This window comes from Pipistrellus hanaki, assembly GCF_964339955.1.
Source record: "Pipistrellus hanaki genome assembly, chromosome: X".
In the NCBI taxonomy this organism is placed as follows: Eukaryota; Metazoa; Chordata; class Mammalia; order Chiroptera; family Vespertilionidae; genus Pipistrellus; species Pipistrellus hanaki.
The window spans coordinates 95751634-95776479 of record NC_140524.1 but is presented as its reverse complement, the minus strand read 5'-3'; the positions used below and the strand labels follow the sequence as shown (position 1 = coordinate 95776479).

The following is a 24846-nucleotide window of genomic DNA, read 5'->3' as shown; positions in this document are numbered from 1 at the left end:
CTGGGCCTCTAGTTCATAATAATATCTTATAGAGATAACTGAAACTTGATAGAATAAAAATATGACAACTATATATAAATGTATACTAGGTGTACCAGTTAATGGCAGATTTTATAATCAAAGAAAACATGATAATTTCAAGAGAAACATCAAAAGTGCTTTATTCAAAGTAATATCCACTGCTAACTATACATATAAGAAATAATATATGTCAATTGGGAAATGAAAAATAAAATTAGTCTTCCAGGATCTTTTTATTATCTTAGAGGAGACTAAATGTATTGATTATCTTTGACATTGTAATCTCTATAGTAGCTACTAAAAAATAGAAGTGAACTATATAATTTCCTAACTAATGGACGAGGGGAAATGGTTTTTAGAATATTTAATCAATCTGAAAGAAGGGAAGAAAAAAATAAAGAATGGTTAGAAAAATAGAATATTGTAAATTTAAACAATAAAAATTAATGACTCATTAAATATAAATAGACTAAACTATTCAATTAAAAGGCAAAATTATCAGACTGGAAAAAACACAAAATCCAACTATATATGCTAACTATGCTATTTACAAAGACACAACTAGAACATGATACAGAAAGTTGGAAAATAAAAGATGGAAAAGATATGCAATGCCAATATTAATAAAAATAAATTAATATGTTTATACTAATATTAGACAAATTATTCTTTAAAGCATTACCAATAAATCAAATGGTTCATTCATAAAAGGTTCAATTCAATGGGAGCTGAACAAATTTACATGTGAATGCAACTAATAATATAACCTCAAATACACAAAGCAGTATTTTTGACAGAAATCAAGGAGAAAGAGAAAAAAATCATGATCATATTGAGAGATATTCATGCATCTGTATCAGCAATAGATAAAATTCAAACTAAAAAGTCACAAAAGATATAGAATAGTTCAATATTTAACCAACTTGACTTAAAGCCCATGAGTACATAATCATTTCAAGTGCACATGGAATATTTATGAAAGCCAACCAAGCCAAACAGAAGTTTCAAAAATATTTTACAGAATTGGAAAAAGAAAAGGAGAATGTTCTCTAACCACAACACAATCAAATCGTCACAACAAAAAGTTAAATTGTTATTCAACAAATAATTTAGGTGTCAAAGAAGAAGTCATAACATATATTAGAAAATATTTGACTTAATCAATAATAACAACTCCATAATCAAGACATGGGGGTAGAGCTAATGATTTTTAGAGTGAAAATTATATTTTAAATGTACATATTAGAAAAAGAGAATGGCTTCAAATTAATAAGTACATATTAGAAAAAGAGAATGGCTTTAAATTAATAAATTCTTTCCCAATAGAAAGAATTTCAAAAGCAACTTAACTGAAGATGCTATAAAAATGATAAGAGGATCTTAGGGACAACTTTATTAATGTTGGAATATAGATAAAAATGGGCAAATTCTTAGAAAAATATAACTTACCAAGAAGTAATAAAGAAGAAAGAATAAACCTGAATAGACATATAACCATTAAAAGTCTCAAAATTTTCCCCACAAAGAAAACTACAGACCCAGATGTTTTCACATTTGCTCTATCAAATAATTAAAGAATAAGAATTCCAATCTCGCCAAAACCGGTTTGGCTCAGTGGATAGAGCGTTGACTTGTGGACTGAAAGGTCCCAGGTTCAATTCTGGTCAAGGGCATGTACCTTGATTGCGGGCACATCCCCAGTAGGGTGTGTGCAGGGCCACTGATTAATGTTTCTCTCTCATCGATGTTTCTAGCTTTCTATCCCTCTCCCTTCCTCTCTGTAAAAAACCAATAAAATATATATTTTTAAAAAAGAATTCCAATCTCACAAGAACTCAAAAATTAGAGAAAGAGCATAGCCTACCTCATTTTTACCAGGCTAGCATAACCCTGGTGCCAAAACCTGACAAGGCAAGTCCTCACAGTTTTACCCATTTTATAAATCAAATGAGACTATTTACAAAATTCTCTGGAATGCTCACAAAAAATGTCTAGCAGCAATTTTGAATTGTGTAAATTGGGGTAATTTGAATAAATATAGGGCAAAATGAATTATTTTGAACTTCCAACAACATTTTTGGAAGATCAAGTCACCAAGAACTAAAGCCAACAATGCTGTAGTCAGATAAACGGCATCCCATACGAAAGAAAAAACACACACACCACAAAAACAAACAAACAAAAAAAACTGCCACAAACCAATGTCCTAAAGACATCAGAAACTGGGTTAACTGCTAAGTGCTGGATATGAACTCCCAAATGGCAGCTTTGTATATAATTTGTCATAACACGAAGTAAAGAAAAATCGTGAACTAGACAGGATGATTGTAATATAAAGCCTTCACATCTCTAGAAGCAAATGAAAGGAAAATTATTTGCTTGATCTTTACAGTGCTAAATGATTTTCTTAATTAGCATTAAGTGCTTTCTAAAGGGAAAGCACTTAATGCTAATTTTACTTTTTATTTACTCAATTATTAATGCTAATTTTACTTTTTATTTACTCAATAAAACAAGTGAATCAGTATCAGACATCAAGATTAGAAGTAAATTATGCCATTAAAGTAAATAAATATTCATAAAACCTTGTGAAAGGTGTTATATTCTTCAACTCCCTTGCTTATCTCCAAATTTCCCCTACTTGCAATCTACCATCCTCGTGATAACCCAATGTGTGAATTATCTAAGACAAAATGAAAGCCTACTTTATCTCTCTCCCTTCACTCTTCCGGATCCTCTCCCAATGTACACAGTAAATGTGTTCAACAGCCAAAACCAGTTTGGCTCAGTGGATAGAGCATTGGTCTGAGGACTGAAAGGTCCCAGGTTCGATTCCGGTCAAGGGCATGTACATTGGTTATGGGCATATCCCCGGTAGGGGGTGTGTAAGAGGCAGCTGGTCGATGCTTTTCTCTCATTGATGTTTCTAGCTCTCTATCCCTCTCCCTTCCTCTCTGTAAAAAAATCAATAAAATATATATTTTTAAATGTGTTCAACAACACAAACAAGCACAATAGCATAGGATACAAGAGCATGAATGGTAGAGCCATATGCCTTCCTTCAAATCCAAGATCCACCACTTACAGTGTAACCTTGGCCTGTTTCTTAACCCCTCTGGACCTAAATTCTTCATCTGAAACAGTGGAGGTAATGACTGGATCTACCTCATAAGGTTCATGTAGAGATGAAATGAGGTAATAAATATATTGAAGGTCCTAGTATAATTAAGAAATATTGACACAAATGTAATTAAAAGACAAGTTTACAGTATACTCCTGGGCGGAGCAAACAGCAATGGCTATGGGGTCTCAGGGAATCACCAGGGCGGAGCAAACAGCAATGGCTGACTGTCAGTCCTGCCTTAAAGAGGCCCCCTGGTATCTGGGTCCCACGACCTTAGCATATAATGCTTTTATTATATAGTATTATAATAGGATAATTATAATTTAGAATAATTGTAATAAGTACTTGTATTGTTTTAAGATTTCTATTATTTATACCAATGAAGTCCCAGAAATAACCACTATTTGTGAGTCTCAAAGGAACAGGAAGTATACATCAATCGTGGCTTCAGAATTTCTATGTACAATAGAAGGGAATTAGGAGCAGAAATGTGGTTGGGAGGAGCCTTTGGAAGCTGCATGCACACAACACTTTAGGTAAGAGAGAGAACATTTCAATGCTTTATTTCAAAACAGGAGAAAAGCTGTTGGAAATAAGGAAGCCAGTCCAGAGAGAAAGAAAAGGAAAACAGTGAAACAAAATCCCAAAGAATTATATGTACTAGTAAATGATCACTCTCCTTCCCTAGATTTTACTGCACTGTGTCATTTCAAAATATGTACCTATAAAAACAGTGGGATTATAGAAAAGAAATGGTTCAGCTATGGAATCCCCACGGAAAAGAAAATGTCTGAAGAGAAGAAGGCTCCAAGTGGGTGGGGTAAGGAGTTAAAAACAAAACAAAAAAGAATACAGCATTTAAGGGGGTGGGAATTGGGAAAGAAGGAGAGTAATTTGAAAGAGAAAAAAACAACAACCAAACAGTTCATTATTTCTACATTACCTCTTAGAAATAGCCTCGCTTACCTGACAGGAGATTCAGAAGGAAATGGAGAAATTCTGCACAAATCTGAAAATGAAGAAAAGAAAATAGGTGAATGGAAAGTGGACCTTCTTAGCACCATAATGCTTCAATACTACAGTCAGCACATCAAGCAGAGGCCATACAGAGACTCCTGCTATATACCAAGGCTTAAATTGGCAGCAGAGTTACAAAAGAAACAGAGGATGCAAACCCTGCTCTTAAGGAAATATTACAAATTGGAAAACAAGCCAAAGCCAGTTTTGGGCCTGACCTTGTTAATGTGTTGGTAGTATTGTATTATTGATCAGTCTCAGGCTTCATTAACAGCATCACACAATGGTGTCCTCTCATGTTAAATATAAACATAACTAGGGGCCCATTGCAGGAAGATTCCTGTAAGTGGCCACGGTGGCCCACCCTGCCCGCCCTGCCCTTGCTTTCCCTCTGGCGTCGCCTTGCTTTCCCCTTTCCCTCCCTCTTCCTTCTATGCTGTCTTTGGTCTTCACTTTTCCCTCCCTCCCTCAGTGTATGCAAATTAATCACCATATTTGTTGGGCTAATTTGCATACTTGCTCTGATTGGCTGTGGGCATAGCAAAGGTATGGTCAATTAGCATTTTTCTCTTTTATTAGTGTAGATAATTTTTAAATCAAGGTTTGCAAGAAGAAACCATCTACAGGGTGATCTTGGAACCAACTGATCTGGCTTCAGTCAATAGAATGGTATGACAGAAGTTCAATGCTCAAGGAGGAATCCAGAATATAAATTCAAAGAAGAAATAAGGAGTCATGGTGAGTTTCTATTGACCACAATATGTTCTTTAAGAGAAACAAAAGGAGTTGTTCTTAGTAGATTAAAGTCCAATATGCCAGAGAAACTTCATTAAGCAATGTTTAAAGAAGACAAAAATGAAGGCCAACCATGTTGTACTGTCCTAGGATGAACAAATTACAAACACATGTCCCAATGCTCAATGTAGAACGAATGTAGAATTAACAACTGAAAAACATTAAAATAATCAAACAAACTAATCAACTGTGACTTGAATACAGAAATAATTTCACTCCACATTTGTGTGAATAAGGATTTTCTACATAGATATTTTTGATGAAATTTCACAACTCAAGCACATTGCCTCTTCCAAAACCTTATTGATAATCACAAATAAGCATACTTAATATTTCCCAGTTATCTAGTTTATTAATAAACAGCACAAGACTCTCTTTGATCCTTTGGAACACTGTCAAATAGAAAAATATGCAAGTAACAATGAAATGTGTTACCCTCTGGATGAAAAAATGTTAAAAGCTTACTAGTATACAAAGTTAGAGAGCATGTGGGAAAATGAAGCCTTACATACACTATTGGTGTAAATGTAAACTTTGAGAGACTAGTTTAGCTATGTTTCAAAATTTTAAATGTACATACCTTTTGATCAGAATTCTAATTGCAGAAATGGTCTCTATAGAAATATTGACACATATACACAAAAATATACAAAAATTGTCACTACAACTTTAAATGAGGGGAAATATCCATCAGTATATGAATAGTTAAATGAATGATGGTCTTGCCACATTATAGAATATATTTAATTCTTTAAAAATCAAGTTGGCCTATATGTATTGTCATATAAAGATTGTTAATACATATAAGTCAAATGAAAAAAAATCAAGTTTCTTAAAATATATATGAGAGTATGTTAAGTAAAACTATATATGGCTTATTTATAGTGACATCAGTGACTGTATCCAAAAAAGCCCTGAAGGAAACCCATCAAGCCTCCATAGATAGAAGTGTAATGGAGAAAAGGATTAAGCCCAATTTTTCCTCCATGGAACACAGACATGTATTCATATCTTACTTATACAATTAAATATATTTCTTCTAGCAGAGAAAAGCAGAACAAAGGGAGAGTCAAGCCATTCAGGTTTTCCAAACGGAGCTCCTAAATCAAGCTCAGAGAGAGGCTAACTGGGAGGCAATGCCATCACTTGCTCAGCTGATGCCATCTCCCCTGGCCCTGCTCTAACCCAATTAGAAAGGCTCCATTGAAAGCCCTAGGGTTTCTGGTGTCAGAGCCAAGAAACCAGCTTTCCAGTCGAGGAGCAGGAACTCACTTGAGCAAGTTGTGGAAAAGACTGTCAAAAGCAATGATGTGAAAATGTCTGATGGGCACAGAGGTCTAAACTTAATTAAAGAACTGTACATCCTTCAGCCTACAGATGCCTCCTTGTCACTGTCGCCACCACACACCCACCAACCTGTATCTCCTAAAAAACTAAACAGGAATCAGGATCCGATCAGCACCAGCACTCCAGTAACAAAACATAGTCACTGCCAATGTTTGGATTTCTTACATCATTGAAAGAAAAGGGCAAGTCAAAAAAAGGAACCATATGGACTTATGTAAGACATGGCAAGGAACAGAGAAGCTTCTCAGAGAAGAACGGCAAACTAACCAATTGCTAGGATTAACTGAAACCTCCCCCAGTTGAAGACTGCCCCAGAGGATGACATCAGGGAGGCTAGAAATGCATCCAAGTTCCTCTATTTACCAAGCTGGCTAAAACCCAGGGCAATACCAGCATGACCAGAAGAGAGAAAAAAAAAGGTGAAGGGGGAGAAGGGGAGCAAGTAGACTGTACCAGTGGTTTGGGTGGGAAGAAAATTAAATCTCTATGTACTTAGAGCTCTCCAGTGTAGAGGAAGCTCCCAGAAAAGCTGTATCCAAGAACAAGAACTCCTGTGCTCAGAGGCCTAATCAGAAGCCATCGGTGTCAGCTATTATACATGGCCCATAAATCCTGGCGATAATGAACAAAACAATGTGCAAAATACACAGATAACAGCAGCCACAGACATTTGTCCCACTGCCTTGTGGTAATGTGATTCCGGCCCCAGGATCAACCAAAGACAAACCCAGTGGTATGCAGAATCCTGGAGAGCTCACCAATTCATTTAGAACCTAATGATTAATTAGTGGCCCAGATTAAGGAGCAGAGTCTCTCTTAGTTCCTGGCAATAATACCGATACCATAGAAGAAAGGACCAGAAGAAAATGAAGCCTTGAAAAACTGGGAATGGGGACAGATATACGCAAAGAGAAACTTCTCCACAATGGTAGGAAAAGAAAATTGCACAGATAGAAATGATGGTGAAGGCTAACTGGGAGGTAATGCCTTCCAGTTACAGGAAATGATTGGGGCTAGGCAGGTTCTTGACTGTAGAGTGGTAGGTATGCCGTTGAGGAACAAATAAGTATGGTTCTAGAACTTTGTGGTGGCCCCATTGCTAATAAGACCCTGTCTAATAGGACATTTACCTGCACACAATGGTTTGTTCAGTACTGGGTGCTATGATTCAAGAGGAGTTAAACTGTGAGATGACTCTGGAAAACCAAAGCCAATTCATTCAACAAACACTTACTAATGCCTACTATGTACCAAAAACATGACCACACTGTACGGTTGTGCAGGTTGTGCTCTGCACAAGGGCATTTGGCCAAGAGGACCATTAGAGTCTGAATCCAGAATGTCAGGCTTTATGGAAGTGGCATATGAACCAGCTGTGAGCTCGGTCACAGTTATAACGGGAGCTCTAAAGAAGGACACCTAATCCAGTATAGGGAAATGCATCCAGGAAATTTTCCTCAAGGAGGTAACAGTTACGCTGCCTCCTAAATGATGTGTAACTCCCTTTGTGTGAAGAAATGGAAAAGGGCATTCCAAAGCGAGGAAATGGCCTAAACCAAGACATGGAGCCAGAGACTGGCATCAAATGGGCATGACTCAGAATCAATTTGATGTTGCTGAAGCATAAAGAGCAAAACAAATGCTGGCCAGAAAGGACCATGGAGATACGGAGCAGAAACCTGATGGAACATATTAAAAATATAGTCTGTGAACAGACTGGGGAAAATCCACTGTCCAGATGGAGGTTGTGATTGATTATGAATAATATCCACTATGTATACAAGGCACTCACAGAAAGAAAATGGTAACTAGGTATGCTCTGTCTCTACTATGGGCAGAGATGGTGTCTAAAAGGTGGTTTAAACCACAGCCCAAGGGATTTATTAAATAGCAGGAAGAATGTACTGGTATTGATCATTATTATATTGTAGAAGTGGCTGAGAGAGCTTTTGGAATTGCTTTCTGAGACATCGAAAAGATGACATATTAATCACTGGCAAGGCTGCATGCTGAGGTGGAATGAACCAGGCCAGGAAAAACAGCTGGTGTACCTCTTGCAACTGTTGGTACCAGGCTGTTTTTGTGCAGCAATGAAAGCTTTATTTTCTCTCCTCCCCTTTCTCCTGTCTTTTATATATCCTTTCTTCTACTCTCTTTCATCCTACACTTTCCATCTTTCCTTTCCCTCCCCTTACCTAGCTTGATACTTGCCAAACATACTCCAGGGACTAGAATATTGCTGGTTACCTCTGCCCAGAGCTGAAGAAGAGGGAACAGTATTAAAGACCACCTGGTGAGAAATCCACTTTGAATGACTCCATAATCAACAGACCAAACCCTCCTAGTGAGGGAACCATGGCCCTACACCCTACATGTTGGAAGTAAAGGTGTTTCAAAACAGCATGACTTTCTTTAGGGTGTAAATAGTCACCAGCTTAAAAGTAAGTGCACATGCAAGAACATACCAATTAATTCCTTCTCAGAGCATTAATTTGCTATTTCACAAAAGAAAAACAACAACACATACTTGATTTTTTAAAATGCAAGACTTACATTAAGCTGTATTCATACAAAGTTAACTAGAGGTAAATTCTCTTCCATTTGTACAAAAACACTTTAACAGGAAAACTGATTTTAGATAATTACTGCAACCTTAAATCCACCTCAATTTCCATGCCTGCTATTTTTCTAGTTAACTCTTAACTTCTCTTTCCACTGGGACGCAACAAATACTGAGCATTTTCCTCTATTTAAGCTGTTTTGATATTGCATTTTCAATAATGAAATAAAATACATATATGAAAAAGAAACAATTTGCAAATGTTATCACTGATAAAGGTTTAATCTCCAACATCTACAGGCAACTTATACAACTTAATAAAAGGAAGATAAATGATCCAATAAAAAAATGGGGAAAGGACCTAAATAGAATCTTTTCGATAGAAGACAGAAGGAAAGCCAAGAGACACATGAAAACATGCTCAAAGTCACTAATCATCTGAGAGATGCAAATCAAAACGACAATGTGGTACCATCTCACACCTGTCAGAATGGCCAACATCAACAAATCAACAAATAAGTGCTGGTGAGGATGTGGAGTAAAGGGAACCCTCGTGCACTGCTGGTGAGAATGCAGACTGCTGCAGCCACTGTGGGAACAGTATGGAGTTTCCTCAAAAAACTGAAAATGGAACTCCCATTTGACCCAGTAATCCCACTCCTAGCAATATATCCTAAGAAACTAGAAACACCAATCAGAAAGGATATATGCAACCCTATGTTCATAGCAGCACAATTTACAATAGCTAAGATTTGGAAACAGCCTAGGTGCCCATCAGAAGATGACTGGATCAGAAAACTATGGTACCTCTATACAATGGAATGCTATGCTGCCATAAAAAAGAATGAATTCTTACTATTTGCAGCAATCTGGATGGAACTGGAGAACATTATGCTAAATGAAATAAGCCAATCAATGGAAGAAAAATACCATATGATCTCATTTGTGAATAATAAAGAGCATTATAAACTGATGAACAAAAAGATAGATACAGAGGCAGTAAAGCATCGAACAGACTGTCAAATTACAGTGGGGAGCTTAGGGAGATGATGGGAAGATAAGAGATCAACCGAAGGACTTGTATGCATGCATGCAAGCATAACCAATGGACGCAAAACACTGGGGGGCCAGGGCATGTATGGGAGTGGGGGGCAATGGTAAAATATGTACATATATAATACCTTAATAAAAAATGGGGGGGAAAGAAACCAACAATTGTATAAGTAGGATGGGCCCCACCAAGTAACTAAGAAAACCACCATGTCAGTTTTTCCTTTGATAAGTTTTTGTTGTATATTTGACACTTGGGCTAGAAATTAAGGCTGGTGCATTCAAAATTTTTTGTTTCTAAGTTTATTTGCCACTTGAGATGTACTAAACACTTAACTGCTTCTTAGTCCAATCCAGGGAGAAAAAGATGAGGAAACTTTTACCCATAAAGTTTTTATTGTTCCCACTGGAAATGAGTAAGAAGTTACATTATTATCTAGCCCTATTTGGCAGATAAACTATGGAAGATAGGCACTTGGTGATTTATTGATATCATTTTTTAATTCAATGTGAGAGCCTCATATTCAATCTCTACACTGTTGTGCCTCAGTCAACTTTCCCAGCATAAGTAATGACTAGCCCTTTTCCTTTTGTGGTGAATTACAAAAATGGCCATAAATTCTCCCTATCCCAGTCTGCCTGTCCATATGCAATGTGACTGCAGCTGTACTTATCAAAAGGTGGTCTTTTTCTCCACCCCCTAATGTGGGCCGGCCTTGCCAATTGCTTTGCCCAATGGGACATTAGCAAATGTGACACTAGCATTAGTTTACAAAGTATTTGTACATGGAAGTTTGCTCTCTTGCTGCTCCTGGAACCTCCAGCCACCATGTTAGCATGCAAACAAGCCTGAACTGGCCTGACAGATGATGGATGGCACATGTCCAGTCACCATCACTGGGCCAACCCTACTAACTGGCCACTGATTAAAGGCGCCTGAGTGAGCCCAACTGAGACCATCAGGACCATCCAGCTGAGCCCAGCCCAGATTGTAGGCTCCAGAATTGGGAACTAATGAGATAGATGTGGCTTTATTTAAGCCCCCAAATTTGGGGTGTTTTGCTTCACAGAAAAAGCTAGCTTCTATACCTTCCTCTTCGTTTTCTCTTCCCCTATATTCTTTCTCTTCCTCTCCATCTACCCTTCATCCCTGCATCCCCCCCCCCCCACTCCCAATGCCTCTTGCTTCCTTTTTGTCCTTCTACAATGACTGCAAGTACCCATTTAAGGGCCCACTGGGTATAAGACACTAGCCTGGGCTAGTTCTAATTCAAAGCCTGCCTCATTTTCTTCTAACCTGCACCCTCTGAAACCCACATAAACAGACTCTGCAGACTTTGCATGGTCTATGGGCCCCACTCATGAAGTGATTCAGCAAGGTATTTCTGGGGACCAGAAGGCCACAGGGTTGACTCTTGGCAGTTGGCAGCCCATCTCTAGGTATTTGCTGGTGATTATCTCTCTGAGAGAATCATTTGTCACTGTGACCTATTGAATGGACTGCTGAGGTACACGCTAGCCAAACCCTCTGCTCCTTGCCACCAGAGGAGAAGTATAATAAGAACTTGGACTTTTAAAGCCAAATATCCAAGGGTTAAGGAGTATACCCCTTCTCTTACGTGGCTGCCCTGACTGCCCAGGCTACTTGAGCAGAAAATATATTTATAACTACAGGAAACAGCCCACTGTGAGTGGTAAAACGCTTAGCTTTCCATTTGTTTACTACATGAATAAAAGAAAATCAATAGGCTCATCTTGCTAATGACATCAAATCGCTCAATATAACTCAGAAGCCAGAAAGAAGGTCATTTCTTAAAATGCTTTTCTTCCTCTCCCATATTTAGAGTGTACTTTCTTCCCATTCTAACTTATTTTTCCCCTGAATGATTTTTTTTTTTCAGACTTTTAAAAAGCTTACTTTTACCTCATGTCCTGGAACCTGCCATTTGTGGTTACAACATTAATGTTTAGAAAGGTCAATTTAGGTTTCGGGGTTGAAAAAATGTTCATTTTTTATATGATTTTTAAATGTGACTCCTTTTCCCTCAGAATGCCCTGAGGAAGTTTTCTTCTTTTATATGTGCATGTATAAATGTATTTTGAAACAACACCAAAATGTCAGGTGGACAGACATTTTACAGGCTTCTGTCAACAAATGTAAATCAGAAGTATATCCTCTGGAGTACATCTCTAAGATTTTTCTCAATTTCTCAATGCAGTTTTCTGGCAGAGGAAAACTGTTTTGCCTCAAATGTCTTTCAGTGTCTCCCTTTCGATGTTCTATTTATAGAGCCTCCCTGTTTGAAAAGAATTATTTTTCTCCTTCTCACCTGTTCTTGATAGAAATTATGCCTTCCATTTGTACAGTGATTTATGGTAGACAAGATGCTTTCTAGTTTGGACACAAACGTTTACAGAGTAGGTGCCAGGCAAATTCCTAGTCTCATGCTATGTACTGGGGATACACTAGAAAGTAAAATAAGCCCTGCCTTCAGGAAGCTGATCGTCTACGGGGAAACAAAGATGTGGTACAAAAATTAACAGCAAGAAATGCAAAACTGCAACTGTGATAAATGCCACCAAGGAAAGTGTGTGGACCTCTGAGTAAACACAATGGGATTTGACCTACAGAGCCACAGCAAAAAGGCAGGGAAAGACCATACCAAGTAGAGGAAGCAGTATGTGCAAAGGCACTGTGGTGGGAGGGATTCCAGCTCATGTAAGGAACTAAAAAAAAAAAAAAGGTGGCCAGAGTGAACAGGACACAGAGAGGTAAGGAAGGCACTCTGAGAAATTAGGCTGAAGGAGCAAGCAAGGCTCAAATCATACTGGGGGTTGGTGGTCAAGGTGAAGATTTGTGTCTTGTTCTGAGAGCAAACAAAAGTCATCAAGAGGATTTTAAACTGAGGGATGTGTTCACATTTTGACAAGATTGTTCTAGCAGTTGAGTGGAAAATGGATTAGAGGGGAACAGAGTGGGAGTGTGGTTCCAATTTGGGATTTCTTCTCTCTGCTCTCAAACATTGTTCTGAAGTTCTGAGCAATCATTAAAACAAAAATCCAAACTAAGAAGTATAATCAAGAAAGAGGAGACTATAGATTTGTTTATATCGTGTTATACTCATCAAGATCTACTGAAGTATTATGGAAATTACAGTTCCAAAAAGGAAGATTCAAAGAGGAAGATTCAAAACTATACAAGCCAGTTTTCTTTTTGCACCAGGAGTCAGCAAACTCTATCTGTAAAGGGTTAGATAATAAGTACTTCCAGCTTTGAAGGCTATGAGACCTTTGCTACAACTACTCAACTCTGCCACTAGCAAAACAACTATGGACAAAAATGTAAATGAATGGGCGTGACATTGAAAGGTAACCAATTCAATTCCCTGTCAAGGCACATGCCCCAATTGCAGGTTCAATCCCTGGTTGGGGCACATGAGGGAGGCAACCAATCAATGTTTCTCCTTCATATCAATGCTTCTCTCTCTTTTCTCCCTTTCCCTTCCTCTCTCTATCTCAAAAAAAAAAAAAATATCTCCAGTCAACTCCTATGTGTGGATGAATAATATTACAAAATGTGCTCATAATCATAAGAACCTGCTTTGAGGATGCAAAGATAAGAGTAGCTGATTCTATCCTTTGTGTGTTTTGGAGGTAGAGGACATAGAAATATGTTCTACATCAGAGGGACTGAAGGAGATGATGGTGACCTAGAAAGCCTATTAAAGATTGTGTGGAGTAGGACTTCTCTCCTACTCTGAAAGCTCTTAATTTTTGAGATATGTAAAAGACCACGTCTCAAGGCTTATTTTTGGTAAGGTATTGCCACTCATTAAAGAATACAAATTTGTCACATTGATCATTAACAGATGAGTTGGACTTAATTAATCAAGCCAGTTTTGATTGTGAGGAGGGAGACTATAGGCAAGGACGACTGAGGAGGGCTCAATGGAGTCAGGCCTGGCCAACGTGGGAGCATTAGGATGGTATCCTGCTGCTAGCTCAAGAGGGCAGAGGGGAAGGGGGGAGGAAGATACTCCCAAGGAAGAGCTTTGCCTACATTAGAGGTCTACTCAGCCGGTCCTTAGAAACTGAAAGGCAATGCCATTCCAAGCAGTTCTCCTAAATTCAAAAAAATATCCCAGTTGCTAACTGGCTTTCTTATTTTATTATTTTTCCTCCCTCATAAGGATGTTCTCTTAAACTTAAACTTAAGACTTAAAGCATCAACATTGCCTTCTCCTTTTGCTTACGTTGCCTTCAAATGACTACTTGGCTCCACCGGAAGTGGAGTTATTTTTGCAGACTAGATGGTGTGAAGTAGGGTGGGGAAATCCTCTGATGATGGAAATTCCTCTCTCACCGGAGAATTTGGCTGCGGCACCAAGCCCTGGCCTCACCAAAGCAGAGCCATCCACTTTCTTTTTTTAGAACTATCCTCATTGACCCGCCCAGTGCTGAGATTTGTCAGTGTGTTTTTCCAGGATACCTGGCAAACAACAACTTGACAAGTTCAATGATTTTCATTGACAACCCCAAAGGAGTCCTCTGAAAACTGCAAAGCTAGACACACAAATAGCCCATAAAAATCATACCTCCCACAAGTGTCTGGACTCTGCCTTTTCCTAAATGACTCCCTCCAGCACTGATGCAGCATGGGTGGCTTTGCAGCATTTTTTAAATGATTTTTCCAAAACTGAGGTGTTCCAACTAGTGTGGGAGTATTATTTTTCCCCCTTGCAGTAAGATACCAACTCCCCAGATAGTTTGGGAAAATGGGAGAAGACCACATGGGTGAAATACCTCCCAAAGCTAATCTCTTGCCACCAGACCTCAAAATCTGCACGAACCATGAGGTGCACTGGGCCCACCTGGTACAAGGTGTGTAACTCACTTTAATACACTGCAGGGAAAGTAGTGTGGTATTATGTGTGCACCAGTTAGTTTGACCTTGAACTCTAAGAGGGGCCAGCAAACTTGATAGTAGAAAAGACCACTCTCCAAGAAGCAGTTCCTACAAGTCCTTCTGCCACCCAGACATGGACCAACAATCCACACTTTGCTAATCAGAATACATACTGAAAAAAAATTCCACTAGTGAAACTAATGACTCAACTAGAATGATAAATACAATGCCACGGAAAATAATATTATTTCTTTCATCTGAAGTATAATAGTCACATAGATTAGTCTCAGGGATGGATGAACATTTTTATAGTAAAAAAAAAAAAAAAAAAAAAAAAAAAAAAGTGCAGGGTGAATAAAAAACAGAATCTTTTTGTTAGTCTCCTGGCCTCTCATTGGGAAGAATTGGGTTGAAAGGAAATGGACCAAAATGGGAAAGTCAGGTTACAGCTAGTGGAATTGTTCAGAAAGTAATCTTACCTAATAATAGACAAACATGTAAAAACATGTAAATTGACTGTACCTCTGCTACGCCACCTGCCAATCAGGAGTGACATGCAAATTAACCCAACAAAGATGGCGGTTAATTTGCATACACAGGCGCCTAGTGACAGGGGCGGGGACTCAGGCGTTCTGCTCCACCCCCCCACCCCCCCACCCTGAGTCTCTCAGGGCCTCTGGAGAGCATGGGGCTGGAGCGGAAAGAGGCGGCCCCTGGGACTGAGAGGAAAGGGGCTGGGCCCAAGTGGAAAGGTGGTGTCGGCAGCCAGGGAAAGGAAAGCCCATTCTAGCTTGAATCTTTGTGCATCAGGCTTCTAGTATTCAATAATTTTCGAACTCCTTGTGAATTGTCAATAAATATTAACCAGAGGAAATAAAGGTTGCTGCACCCAATCATGAAGCAAATGGCAGAACATTTCAAGGAGCATAAGTCCCTGCCTTTGAATTCTGGCTTTGCCATTTGCTGGCCCTAAAACCTAGGCCAAGTAACTCAGTTTCTCTGTGTGCCTTAGTTTCTCCATCTATAAAATGGAGATAATATCAATACTGTCCATCTCCCAATTATTGGTACACGTAAATATGTCAATCCATATAATATGCCTAAAACAAGTCCTTGCACATAGCAAATGCTCAATAAGTAGTAATTACCAGAATCATAGAAATATAAATTGAAAAACAGTACTTAATGTAAAAATGATCCTGCCTGAATAAAGCTGTAGTACGCTCATGCAAGTAAAAATGGATGTACAATATCTCCAACTCTTTACTCTTAAAACTCACATTCAAAAGTATTATAAAGTGATTTTATTCTATAGTAATAATGCCAAATCATTTGAAAAATTGTCAAAGCGTTTTTATATACAGGATATTGCAGAGAAAAGGGAGGTATAGCAAGGTAGTGAGATATTTTTACTGAGTTATGATAAGAATAACCAATAGTTAATTTTAGCCAATCACAAGTTTGAGGATGAAGTAGTCACATATATTTAAATGCCTCTATCTCCTACCTCAAGATTCCTTACCTATATATGTGTCTGGAAATTCTAATGAAGGAGTAGTAAGTATAGAAAAAGTGCTCAGCTATTAGTGTTTTCACCATCTTTAACTGCTCAAGTGTGTCAGGTGCTCAGCTACTAGCATTTGCTTCACATGCCTGGGTTGTGGGTGAAATTGAATGTGCTTCTCCTGAAAACACTGTGTAGGCAGTGGGCCCACTACCCTTTCTGCACCCTTTCCTCCCTGACCATCCCCACTAGCCCAGTCCTTATTCTGTCACCCTTTACTGTGTTCTTCTCCTCATTGTCATCCTATCATGAATGCCCCCAAAAATGTAGCTAATATCTATTCTTGATCCCTGAGTGTGAAGGCATTAATGAGCTTCCAGTCTTAAATGTCACTGACACTTTAAACCAACCTCATGGTTTAAATTAGTGACTTTGTCATTTGTTAGAGGAATTTGAGACCTGGGTGAGAAAGTGAGGATGATGCTTGAGGGGTCAGCACCCCCTTTCAGGGGTTCATTCTCTCACAGCCAAGGACCTTACACATGGGTTGTCCTCCCCCACCCCTGTGGCCCAAGTGGAGTGCAGCCCCAAGGCATGGAGGATGAGTGTACCTGCCATGCTCAGGTACCTTCCCATTCAATAAATATTTAATGAGCAAATGCCACGTGCCAGGCACTCCATGAGGGGCTAGGAGCATGCTGGTGAGCAAGACAGATACAACTGTGCCCTTCTGGACTGTACATGACAGTGGGGCACTCAAACAAATAAAAATGTAAATCGACAAATATATGGAACGATGATAAATTTTAAATAAGGCTGGGAAGCGAACACATAAGGAACTGAATTATATTCTTCAGTGAGACAGTGACTACCAGAAGAATGTGCAGCTTGCTCCATATGTTAAAAATAAGTCAGCAAATAGGAAATAGGAAGTCTCTACATTATCATTTCTATTAAGATGTTCATATTGGCAGGAGTCAGGCTTTGCAAATGCTCCGAGAAACCTTAACTCCAAGTGAGGGAATGTTCGTTTTCATTCAACTTCTCTTCCAGTATTTTTTTTTTTTACTTCTAGAGATGGAACTAGGCTGGACAGTGCTTTGATAGTTTCTCTCAGACGAGTTTCAGACAAAAACATGGAGGATAAAATTTTATCTCAAAGGAATCAAAATTATAATAATTATAGAACAGAGGAAACCTTCATTGGCTTATAAGCTACTTAGCTAAACTTAAATGATTAAAGTAGAAAACACATTCCCTCTAGAGCTGGTATAAAATTGATTTCCTAATACACTTCAAAATGCCAACTCTGAGGGCAGGAGTGGGACTATGGGTGGATTATATTTATTTCACTGCAGTTTTCTATAATTTCTACAGCCTTAATGATAAAAATACATTATTTTTTAAACTAGAAAAGTAAATCTTACAGGGCATGGCGAATTTTGTGGTTTTTATCTACCAAGAAACAGCAACACAAAACTATACTAAAGCATTATTAGCTGCTCAGTAGAATCTGCATGATTAGTAACAAGTACTAAGTAAAAAACTAAAGCGAGGAAATAGGTATAAAGTGTGGGCATTGGTGACAATTTTTGAGAGGTGCCTGTGAAAACATCATGAGAGGAGGACATCTGAGCCTAGGCCTGCTAAAGGAGGTCAGGGAGTGAGCCAGGATGTTCGGTGGGGGATAAGCACTGCAGACAGAAGACACTGAGCCCTGGAAGAAAGGTCCTTGGTGGACTGTACCCAGACATGCAAAACTGCTTCAGACAAGAATCAGTCTGGACTTAATGAAACCAAGAGTCAGAAGAAAATGAAGTGATAGGTTGGCATGGCATTGAGATAAGAAATGGCAGCCAAGATCTAGTAAATGCAGGCTCTAGTTGGGCAAAGTTCTAAGTGTTTTATTTATACTAACTCAATCCCTGCAATAACATACCTAGGGCACTATTTTAATTTAATGCCCAGGATATGGTACCTTAACGTTAAATGAAACACTATTAATGCGGGGGGGGGGGGGGGGGGAACAGGCATAAATCAGGGGTGCTTCAGGCAAACTGGGATATGTCACCACCCTACCCAGAAGGCATACTATTATAACTGCTTTATAGAAAAGGAAGCTGAGGCATAGCACAGTGGTTACATAATTTGCCCGAGGTCACAGGGGTACAAGATTTGAACTTAGCTAAGTTTCAGAGCCCACACTCTTGATGCCTACACAGTATTACCTTTCTGTGTTTTGTATACTATTGTACATAAAGCTCGTGGTGCTAAAAGCCTGGGTTGTATTTATCATCAGGAATAGGAGATTAAGCTGGAAAAAAACCACCAGCTTCTAGAGTTAAATACCAAGTCAGCAGCCTTGGAGAACCTCTCCAAGCAAGTGAGACCTGCCTGCTGCAACACTCAGATGAGGCTGTGTTTGTGAAGATGCGTTGGAAGCTAAAATTCACATCATGAATATTAATTCTATAAAAATATAAAAATACGTAAAATCTGCATTTTCTCTGTGTAGAGCCAAAAAGTAATATTTTCTGTTAAAGGCCAAACAGTAAATATTTCAGGCTTTGCAGACCACATGGTCTCTGTCACAGCTACTCAACTCTTCTGTTGTAGAATGAAAGCAGTCATAGACAATCTGTAAAGATATGTGACTGTGTGCCAATATAACTTTATTTACAAAAACAAGTGGAGGGCCACAAGACCATAGTTAGGCAACCACTGACTCAGAGGAATGCTATTTAAAATTGCAACCACTCGATGCTCCCTGTGTCTCTTCTGGTTCATTTTTCTTCATAAGTAGCACTGTTACCATATAACATAATTTGTATTTTACTTATTTATTATTTGCTTCCCCCACTAGAAAATAATCTTTGTCTGTTTGTTTAACTGTCGATTCTCCAGTGCCTATGAGAGTGCCTGACACATAGTAGAAAGTTTATAAATATTTATCAAAAGAATGCATGTGGGAAATTTTTGAAGGAGTTGAACATACTATTGGAAAACAAGGGCAAATTCATGGCAAATAAAAAGAAAAAAAAGGAAACAGAGAATGATATCCGAAAATCTAGGGAAGAAAAACTACTGAAAATTAACTGAAACTCAGCATTGTGATTCTTTGCAGGGAAAGGGAAAAGGATTATTTCCAAAACCAATTTTGACTTGTGAACTAAAGCCTTACAAAAAAATTTTCCAAAATACCTGGTTAAAATCTAAAGGAATTATTGGCTTGATTTAGGCTAAGAAAATAGCTTGAGGTTTGTTCCAGATAAACTAATTATGAGTGTGTGTGTTTGTGTGCGTGTGTGTGTGCTTGCGCGCGCGTGCGAGCGCACTTAATCCCTCCTCCCTCCTCAACACTATCCTGGCAAATATGGGTTGAGTTGCTCACTGGGAATGGTCTGGGGAGTGGTATGAAATTGATTCAGCATGCTGAAACTGATTTTCTCAGTGGATAGAGTGTCGGCCTGTGGACTGAAAGGTCCCAGGTTCAATTACGGTCAAGGGCATGTACCTTGGTTGCGGGCACATCCCCAGTAGGGGGTGTGCAAGAGGCAGCTGATTGATGATTCTCTCTCATCAATGTTTCTAACTCTCTGTCCCTCTCTCTTCCTCTCTGTAAAAAATCAATAAAATATATTTAAAAAAAGAAAGAAAGAAATTGATTCAGCAGGCTTTGCACAGGAACATATACACTGAGTGACCAGATTATTATGATCTCTGAATGCATAATAATCCAGCCATTCGGTGTATATCCTATATAATAAAAGGCTAATATGCAAATTGTCCCCTTGACCAGCAGGCAGGCCAGCCAACCACCCATATCCCCTCCCCCTGGCCAGGCTGGCCGGACCCTACCCATGCACGAATTCATGCACTGTGTGGTCAGATTATTATGCATTCAGAGATCATAATAATTTGGCCACTCAGTGTATATTGGTGTTGTTTAGTTCAGGGCTTGACAAATTGTAGTGTCAGTCATTCTGATTTATCTTTGTAGTTCAATGCAAGCTCATGGTTAAAATTAACAGCAAAATGCCCTGACTGCTGTGGCTCAGTGGATGGAGTGTTGGCCTGCAGACTGAAAGGTCCCAGGGTCGATTCCAGCCAAGGGCACATGCCCAGTTGCGGGCTTGATCCCCAGCAGGGGGTGTGCAGGAGGCAGCTGATCAATGATTCTCTCTCATCATTGATATCTCTGTCTTTCTCCCTCTCCCTTCCTCTCTGAAATTAATAAATATATATATTTAAAAAATTAACAGCAAAATTTTGCTTAACTGAATAAGGGTTTTTTACATAAAGTGCTTTATGTTACTCTTTTAAACTAAGATCTGTATAACACATTCATTCATTCATTCATTCATGTTGTTACCTCATGTTCACTGGAAGAAACACTACTTTTACAAAAGTGTGCATATCTAATGCACAGCTCACAACCTAAACAATATTCAGCTTTTCAGACACAGTGCTTAGCAAAAGTTTGGAAAGTTTCTTCTGAAGAACTTTGATGCTAATCCTCTAATCTGGTGCACTCAGCTCAATGTTTGAGTGCCTAATGCATGCCAATAGGGAGTGAGGCTGAAGAACTTCATTGTTATGTTCAATCTATATAATAAAACACTAATATGCAAATCAACCGAACAGTAGAAGGACTGGTTGCTATGATGCACACTGACCACCAGGGGACAGATGCTCATTGCAGGATCTGCTCCCTGGTGGTCATTGTGCTCCCCTGTGGGAGCACTGCTCAGCCAGAAGCCAGGCTCATGGCTAGAAAGAACAGCCGTGGTGGCGGGAGCCTCTCCTGCCTCCACTGCAGGAGGGTGGTAAGGAGAAAGGGGTACTAGACTGCCAGAGCCCCGGACTGCAAGAGGGATGTCTGACTGCCAGCTTGAGAGCCTCAGACAGAAAGAGGGATGTCTAAATGCCAGCTTAGGCCCGATCATGGCAGGCAGACATCCCCCAAGGGGTCAGGACTGCAAGAGGGTGCAGGCTGGCTGAAGGTCTCCCCCCACTCGCCGCCACCAGTGCATGAATTTCATACACCAGGCCTTTAGTGAGTAATAATTTCATTGTGTCCTTAGTTTCTTGAAGAAACAAATTTCTACTTACTGATTGATTTAATATGTAACTGTGAAAAGAGCACTGGATTTAAGGTCAAAAGACTTGGCTATGCTTGGCCAGTGTGGCTCAGTGGTTGAGTATAGACCTATGAACCAAGAGATCACCCTTTGATTCTAGTCAGGGTACATGCCTGGGTTGCAGGCTCCAATCCCAGTGGGGATTGGGGGCATGCAGGAGACAATTGATCAATGATTCTCATTATTGATGTTTCTATCTTTTTCTCCCTCTGAAATCAGTAAAACTATATTTTTTAAAAAAGACTTGGCTAAAAATAAAAACAAGATTTGGCTAAAGGACTTAAGGAATGAAGAAAAAGAAATGGGATGAAATATAAAAGATGAAAATGAAGAAAAGAAAAAAGGAATGGAGTTCTGAATCATCACATGGAAGACTCTTGTGAAAGAAGCCAAACACAGAAGGCCACACATCATATGATTCCGTTTATATAGAATGTTCAGAAAAGGCAAATCTATAGAGACAGAAAGTAGATTAGTGGTTGCCAGGGTCTGGGGGAAAGGAGGAAGACATAGGCAGTGACTGCTAAGGAGATGATAAAAATGTTCTGCAATTAGATAGTGGTGATAGTTGTACAACCCTGTGGATATTCTAAAAACCATTGAATTGTATTCTTTAAAGGGGTGAATTTTATGGTATTTGGATTATTTTTTAAGCAAAGGAAAAGGGATAAAAAAAAGTTCTGTTTTATTTTGTTTTAAAGATCTGACTGCTATCGACTGTGGACAAGACATTTAACCTACATCCCATTTTGTTGGCAAAACACAAATTAGATATCTATATGTATGCAAGTAATTTTTTTTGGGGGGGAAATGTATAATGCTGCAAATTCAAGGCAATTTCACTCAAAATCTTAATAAGGTTTTTTATGGAAATTTATGCTAATTCTAAGGTACTTATGTAAAATCAAGTGGCCAAGACAATTTGAGAAAGAACAAGAAATGATTGCTTGACTTACCAGCTCCAAGACTCATTAGAAAGGTACAGTAATCAAATATAGTATTCCCTCAGGGTTAGACAAATATGCCAGGAAGCCAAATTTGAGTGAGCTGGAAGCAGATTCACGCTTATATGGGCACATATAACAAAGGAGGTGCCACATAGATGCAGTTTAGGAGGGCAAGCATCAGCTCTTTAATAAAGGACGTTGGGATAACTGGTTTTCCACACGGAAAAACTACACACAGATTGCTCCCTCAATTCCAATTAGACTAAAATTATTTAAAAAGCCAACATTTAAAACTTTTAGGAGAAAATATAGAAAAATATCTTTATAGCTTTGAAATAGGAACACAAAATGTACAAAACATAAAAGAAAAAAAGAAGAAATTTGTCTACATTAAAAGTAGGAACTTTATCAGAAAACACCATAAAAAAATGAAAAAAAAATAAGCCAAAACTGGGAGACATTATCTATAACATATACCACTAAAAATTAGTATCCAGAATACAAAAAGAATATCTCTAAATCAATAAAAAATACAGACAATCTGATCCCCCCCCCCAAATGGGCCAAAACCCTGAAATTTATTTTTTATTGTTTTCAACATATGTTTATTCATTTTAGAGAGGAAGGGAGAAGGAAAGAGATAGAAACATCAATGATGAGAAAGAATCATTGAATGGATGCCTACTGCATGCCCCTATTGGGGATCAAGCCCACAACCCTGGGTATGTGTCCTGACCAGGAATGGAAACATGACCTCCTGGTTCATAGGTTGCCACTCAACTACTGAGCCGTGTCAGCTGGGCTAAAGATGAAATCTAAATAGCCAATGAACACTGGTACTCAGAAATGCAAATTAAAACTAAAAAAGATAAAATATCATACCAGGCCTATGTCTTTGGGGCAATCAATTGTGGGGCTCCCAGACTGTGAGAGGGCACAGGCCAATCTGAGAACTCCTCCAGCCAAGTGAATTAATTTCATGCATCAAGCCTCTGGTATAGAATAAGTATAAAAAAATGTCTGAGAAGACATTTTCATACCAATTTCAGGATAGTGCATACCTCTGTGTTAAATTAAAAATGTTTTCACTTTTTTAACCTAATATATGGCCAGGACTAAAAACCTCTGACACCATTGGTGGAGCATGGAGATGGAAATCCATGCACTTTCCTCAGCAGAACTAAACCAGTACTCATCCACCATCAGTGGGTTCCCAGAGGAGCAAAGGTCACATGTGCCAGATTGATAGTGTACTGATTACCTGAACTAATTATCCACAAGTAGCTGATCCCAGCAATAACAAGCCACAAATGGGCTCACTTCGCCATTTTGATGCTAGCAAAGGAGGAAGATGAAGTATTCAAGTGGACATATCCTGGTTGATAAAGGATTGTCATTTAGTAACAAACAGTAACCAAGACTTTATCAAAATCACAGTTAATATGAAAATCATCCCATACATAATTTAATCTGTGATGGTTTGAAAAGTACATAATAATCTTTACTGCAAACATCAGTTGTCATTATACATAATTTTCTGGCTATTAAGAAGTTTGTGTTATAGAAGGCTGGATAAATGAATGAGAAGTTGTACTACTTTCTTTTGTATACAGTCAATTAGACTCGTTAAAAGGCAATGTCTTTCAAATTGCTCATAGATCCAATGAAACATGATTAAGTAGCAATGTCTTTGATTTTAAGGGTTATTTTTGAAAAATTAAAAAGATAAGAAAATTATTCTGAGGAGCTGAATGGGTCTTGCCAAAGTGAACAATGGGACACATTGCTTTGAGAAAAACGACTTCCATTTTAGTGCCCTTTCTCTCCCCTAGGTGGAGCCCATTCCCAACCTATAGGTGCCCAGTGACCTACTTTTTGAACCTTTATCTGCTCTCAGGAGACCTCACATAGGGGCATACCAACCAAAATCTGTGCCCATTTGCATTTTAACAATTCCTTAAACCAAACAAATTAATCTCTAATTGTGTATTTTCAAGATTCAGCTATCAGTGTTTCCCAAAGTGTGGTACGCGTACCAGGGGTACAGGAAGAGTTTGGTGGGGGTATGCGTTACACCGGAGTTTGGTGGGAATATGCACTGCACCGTGCTTACCCTGTTTCCCCGAAAATAAGACAGCGTCTTATATTAATTTTTGCTCCCAAATATGAGCTAGGTCTTATTTTCAGGGGATGTCTTATTTTTCCATGAAGAAGAATACGGTACACATTTATTGTTAAATGAAAATAAAGGAAATTTATTACCTGTATATGGTACGGTAGTACGGTAGTTGTCAACACAAACCAGACAAACTGAATCCTACAGTATCAAGAATTTACTCATTTATTCAATGACAATCATGTCATCGTCTTCTGGAACATCATCATAACAATCCAATTCCTGAATTTCCTGGTGAATTTCTTGTGACTCCATTTC

General features: G+C 38.7%; 1 protein-coding gene and 1 long non-coding RNA gene across 6 annotated transcripts in view; one reads left to right on the top strand and one right to left on the bottom strand.

Annotated features, from left to right (window-relative positions):
• Window positions 1-24846, top strand: part of LOC311614720 — a 169601-nt gene that overhangs the window by 20521 nt on the left and 124234 nt on the right. The window lies entirely within an intron of this gene.
• Window positions 1-24846, bottom strand: part of ADGRG2 (adhesion G protein-coupled receptor G2) — a 105668-nt gene that overhangs the window by 69350 nt on the left and 11472 nt on the right. For all 5 annotated transcript variants that reach the window (XM_084869486.1, XM_084869482.1, XM_084869483.1 and 2 more), the window contains exon 2: window positions 4112-4154. The gene's annotated coding sequence lies outside the window, so the exon portion shown is untranslated. The remainder of the gene's footprint in view (window positions 1-4111; window positions 4155-24846) is intronic.